At 49.4% G+C, this 5,472-nt stretch overlaps 1 protein-coding gene across 5 annotated transcripts in view; it reads right to left on the bottom strand.

Annotated features, from left to right (window-relative positions):
* The window catches only part of Znf428 (zinc finger protein 428), an 8,712-nt gene extending 6,835 nt beyond the window's left edge, over positions 1 to 1,877 (bottom strand). For 2 of the 5 annotated variants that reach the window (XM_031385657.1, XM_031385661.1), the window contains exon 1: positions 1,741 to 1,877. The gene's annotated coding sequence lies outside the window, so the exon portion shown is untranslated. Of the gene's footprint in view, positions 1 to 1,314; positions 1,644 to 1,740 lie in introns of those variants that run through there. The other 3 variants (XM_031385659.1, XM_031385660.1, XM_031385658.1) reach the window with 2 other exon arrangements.
* Positions 1,878 to 5,472: the final 3,595 nt, after the last annotated feature.

Here is a 5,472-nt window from a genome sequence, read left to right as displayed (position 1 = left end):
AAAAAGATTCATAGAATCTATTCCTTTGCTCATCTCTCCAGGCTTCTGGGGGGGAAGGGGTTGGGAGCAGGGGTACATACAGGCCTTTTATAACTAGAGAGGGGGAGTCCTAGTTCATTCTCCTCCATTTCCCATCTGGAATTTTCTCCTCCTCCTTTGTGGATCTCAAGAGTTCATTTTCACCCTTGCAAAGCTCACCTATCAACATCTATATTGCTCCTTGGCTCCAATAATCCCTGTTTCTTTCAATGTACACATTTCTTCCTCCTACTGCATTGTGACAGGACCTTGCAAGACCAGACAGTGGAGGACTAGCAACCACAATATGGTTTCCACCCTCCTTTACACTCTTGCTATACAGTCCAGGCTGGTCTTGAACTTGTGAACCTTCAAACTCAGCTTCCCAGATTCTGGGACTATAGATTTGGATACTAATAACATGGCAAAGCCTGAATGTTAGGGACTGGGGACACAAACAATGGTAGAAAGCACACTATCTTTTCAAAGCCCAAATGTCAAGTTCGCTGTTGGGAGAATGCAGCTGGAGTGAGAGGAGAGGGGTGGTAGGTATCATTGGATAGGGAATTTACTAAAGACACCTAGATCCTGGATCAGGCCTTTTAAGGACAGAGAAATAGTAACTGGCAAGGAAGAGCTCTCATGATTAATCCATCAGAAGATGTAGGGCCCCTCTAATTCTGGAGCAATACATTATTTTTGGAAAAACACGCAACATGTAGCAAAGAAAAACTGAGGACAACTGGTTGTTTCTATTTTAAATATTTAATACATGTGTTCTATGCAATACCTAGCCTTAGCCATTCCATAAACCCACTCTCCCTTCTTTTTTGAGATCTGATCCCCCCTAAAGGGGGGAAAAATACAAAACTGGTCTAGAATAGCGAATCCTCGTGCCCCAGCCGGAGTGTTGGAATTATAGGCACGTGACACCACACTGGGCTTTAACTATTATTCTACTTGACCATCCCACCAGGGACTGTCAGGACTTTCCTTGGGGTTACTTGGGGACCGTCATTCCTTTCTAAACCCACAAATATATAAAGCTTCATCCAGAATGTTCCGGATATCAGGTGGAAGCGTTAAGACAGGTGAAAATCAGCTGGGCGTGGTGATGCACCTCTGCGAACTCAGCACTTGGTAAATTATAGATTCTAGGCAGTACTCCATGATATTGTGGGTCCAAAACCAGCTACATGAAACCGTCTGCCCCAGCTCTCTCAAAAGCACAGAGTGGCCAAGACCCCACCCATCCACCCATCCACCCAATACTGTGTGAGAGAACACAATAGATACCTTTCTGCACGCTAGGTGGGACAAGAACTTGTCAAACCCCGGTACCAAACAATAAAGATCAGCTCCCACAATGCCCCGTGACAATTTCACACGATGCCTCGGGCCTTTAACGACCACCTTCTAAAAACGCCAGGCACGAAAAGCTCCTGGCCCTGAGACTTCTCACGGAAAGCGTGTGCGACAAAAAAGGGTCCCCTCCAGGAGCCCAGGCCCTTCCCAGAATGCCCCAGGACCGTAACGCCTGGCCCACGGACTCCCACAATGCCTCGAGGCGAAGCTGTGGTAGGTCCCGAGCCGCGTGCTGGGAGAAGCAAAGGACTCTCGGGCTGGTCATTCGGCCTAGTGGCCGCCGGCTCCCGTCATGCAGCGGGGTTGTAGCGCCCGCTTCCCAGCATGCCCCGCGCCACCCCCAGCTCGGACACTCACCGACCGACGCCGGCGGCCCCGGCGGCCCTGGCTCGGGCTCGGCGGTGGCGACTGCACGCTCGGGCACTGCGCCTGCGTTTCGGGAGGCTAGGCGAGCGAGCGAGCGAGGGGCGAGAGGCGCTCAGGGCGCGTGCGCGGTCAGACGGACCATTCCCGGTGGTCGGTGGGAAGAGGGGCTCAGAGAATCGCGAAGGTTGCAGAGCTCACATCGGCGGGGGTGTCGGGCTCTGCGGCTCACGGCCCCGCTGGACTTGGTACAGTCTGCGGCCCGAAGGGTGAAGAAGCTTCAAGAATCGCGCGTGCGTGCGTGCGTGCGCGCGCGGTAGAGCGAACGCGCCTTATAAATAGAGGATGCCTTGGGGTGAGGATAGGGTGGGGGCTAAACACTCGGCTGGATCCTGGGGCTGGAGGCTCGCTTATTTGCATAATCCTAGCGCGGGACAAAGGAAGGCCTCCCGCACTGGAGGATGTGATTTGCATATCCCCGGGAGAGGCTGTTCTTCAGAGCGCAGTGATTAGCATATGGATAGGGAGGGGGGGCACCTGAAAGAAGCGCATGCGTGTAGGAGACTGCAGACTTCGTGGTGGGCTGGCAGCCTTGTCCCAAAACTACTGAAGGTCTGGGGCCGAGTTCACGTCCCTGTCACCTAGGATAAAAATACCTGGACAGCACGTGGTTTCTGCGTTGCCGGAGATCTGAACCCCCAGTCTAAGGAAAACGAACCACATTTGTTTAGACTAATACTTAGAACGGTCAAGACCTGGAAGAGGTAGACAGCAGGAGGCCTTGGATGCCAGAAACGCCTGCCCCAGCTCGAGGGTCTGCAAGGGCTTCCAAGGGCTGATTTTTAAGCCAAGTCTGAACTGGAGCCAACTAGAATGGGAGTCTTTTGGCAGAGGGAATGGCTAATGCAAATGCCCAGAGGCAAAGTAATGCCAGCATTCTTAGAGGAAGTCAAGGCAGTTTTTGCATGGAACACAATTAATTAGAAAGTCTCCTATAGGTGTTTGTGTTTTTCTTTCCCTTTCTTTCTTTATTATTTTTTTTTTTGGGGGGGGAGTAGGGTCTCAGGTAGCTCAGGCTAGCCTCCAACACCTGGGTCGAAGAAAATGACCTTGAACGCTACCTCCTGAATGTTGAAATTACAGAAATATGGCAGCCAGCCGAGCTCCTGTGGATAATTTTTAAAGGCTATATAACTTCATACTATTTGTAACCGTCCCTACAACCCGAGTGCTTTTATCACTAGCAATCTAAAACTCTACAGTAGAGTCCCATTACACCACAGAAAACGAAAAATTGTGTTTTGCTTTGTTTCTGAGAGTCTCCCTGCGTAGTCTGGAACTCACCCTAGCTTCGGAGCTCACGCTAGCTAGCTCCAGGTGGTTTTCATGAACTCCCTGCAGTTCTCCTGCCTCAGCTTCCCAAGGGCTGGGATGGCAGGTATGCATCCCCTACACCTGATCCGGGATGCCTTTTCTGGACCCACCTACCATTTTACCTAGTCCAGATCCCCAGCACTTCAAACACAGCAATGCCTTTGCTGTCTCAGGCTTTGATCTTGCCTTTCACTTTATCTGAAAACCCTTTGTCCCTGCTGTACGGAGCTCACTCTCTCCTGGCACTAAAGCCAATCCGAAAGGCCTTCCTTGATGATAAACTCCTGCAGATTGAGTAAATTAGGGAAACTGACACAGCGCCCGGCTCAATAAAAGGGGCCCCTTTGAGGGTGGGTGGAAATGGGGCAGAGGGTGCCTGGGGCTTCGGGTTCCTTTCTGTTTTCTTCACTTTGCATGAAAATTTCCATAACAACAAAATAAAACAGTACCCTACATCCTTCCCTCCCCTCCGCCCCCCCTGGGTGTGTGTGTATTTTATTTAGGCAGGGTCTCACTACTTAGCCCAGGCCTGAAGTTTACTATGTAGACCAGGCCGGCCACAGAAATCCACTTGCCTCTTGTGCTGGGAATTAAAGGTGTAAGCCATCACCACAAGAGACTGACTGACCTACCTTCCTTTCTTTCTGAAACAGGAACCTAATGTATAGCCCAGGCTGTCCTCAAACTCAGTCTCCTGCCTCAGCTTCTAGAAGACTGGAATTTTAAGATTTTAAGCATTTTTAGAGCCCTTTTACAATTTAAAGCAAACATTTAAGCTTTTCTGTTTGGAGGGGAGGGGGTACACAGTCTTACAGTCTTGCTAAGTAGCTAGGAGTGGCCTGGAACTTGCTCTGTACACTGAAACGCTGGAGAATCTTAGAATTTAAAATGAGGGCATTTAATACAAATGTATGGTGTATAACCTTTACCTAAAAGGACATTGAGGGCCATTGTAGCCAGCCAGAAATATAAAATAGCCAGTTCTGGTTCCCGATACCTGCCCCTCCTGAATGATCCACAATGAGGGCGGAACTAAGAATGAAGGTCTAGTGGTTTATGAGATTCTCCACCCTGTCAACCAGTAGATGAAGATTACATTCCTAGAATGAATGTGTTCCCCTCCCTAACTGAATACCTTGGGTCAGGTCCCTCTGAAATTTTCCATTGTTTTTATGTTCTGTTTCCTTGGTAACTCTCTCTCCGCCCCCAGCTTCCCTTAAATACCCTACACTTCTTGTGTTCCGGGTCGAACTCCTCTGACTGGCAAGGTCATGAGATCGACCCCTGTACCGGTATCCCCAATAAACCTTATGTGATTGCAGCAAGTTCGGTCTCTCGTGAGTTATTGGGTGGTCACATCATCCCGAGACTTGAGTAAGGATCTCCCCAGTTCTGGGGGTCTTTCATAGACCAGGCTGCTGGAACTTGCTTCCAAGCTTCTGGTCCCTGGATGCTGAGGTTCCAGATGTGCCCCACCATGTCCAGCTCTGAAACTGTCGCCATTGCTTCCTTGCTTAGTCTGTTTCTTTCATCAAAGGTTCACAATGGTCAGAGTACAGTGACCTTTTCACCTTGAGTCCTTAAAGCCTAGAACAGGATCAAATTTAAGATTCCTGTTAAACTGAAAAAACTCTTGTGTGTGTGTCATACATACATATACAGTTCATAGTCGGCTGTCTGGAACCTTAACAACTAACAAATTGTAAGCAGTTATTTTTTTGTATATCTCATCTGGCTTCAAAACTCACTGGGGTCCTCCTGCTTCATCTTCCCAATTGCTGGGATTACAAGCATGTACCACCAAGCCTGGTTTCTGTTGCCCAAGCTGACCCTAAATGGTTAGGTCCTTTAGGTTCAAGCAGTTGGCAGAGACAGGATGAAATGGAATTGAGGGTGTCTTTGGAGACCATGGGGGGGGGGCACAGAGGTGGGCTAGTGTGAGAATAGCAGATCCACCAGAGATTGTCTAAATGACTGGACGGAGACAATGCTTATAAAAACTCACAAATGGCTGGCTGTGGTTGGTTCAGCCTGGAACCCCAGCTTTTTTGAAGCTGAGGCAGAAGGGTTACCGAGAGTTCAAGGCCAGCCTGGGTTAAAGTATAAGATGCTGTCTCAAAACTAAGAAACGTAAAAATCCTCACCACTCCTCTCATTGTTCCCCACCCCCCAAAATACCCAAAAAAATTCAGTCTGGAATTTTGAGGAAGAGTGGATGGCAGGTGGCCTTGCTGAGGTCTGGCTCCTTCATCTTCTTTTGTATTAGCATCTATGGCACTCCTCCCCAGCACCTGCATCTCCCCTTCCCAGCGGTGTAGCAGCAGACAGAGGGACAGACACACAGCCACCCCA

The sequence above is a fragment of the Mastomys coucha genome, unplaced genomic scaffold, assembly GCF_008632895.1.
Source record: "Mastomys coucha isolate ucsf_1 unplaced genomic scaffold, UCSF_Mcou_1 pScaffold21, whole genome shotgun sequence".
Lineage (NCBI taxonomy): Eukaryota > Metazoa > Chordata > Mammalia > Rodentia > Muridae > Mastomys > Mastomys coucha.
Note: the sequence above shows the minus strand (reverse complement) of the source record. Positions and strands in the feature narration are given on the sequence as shown.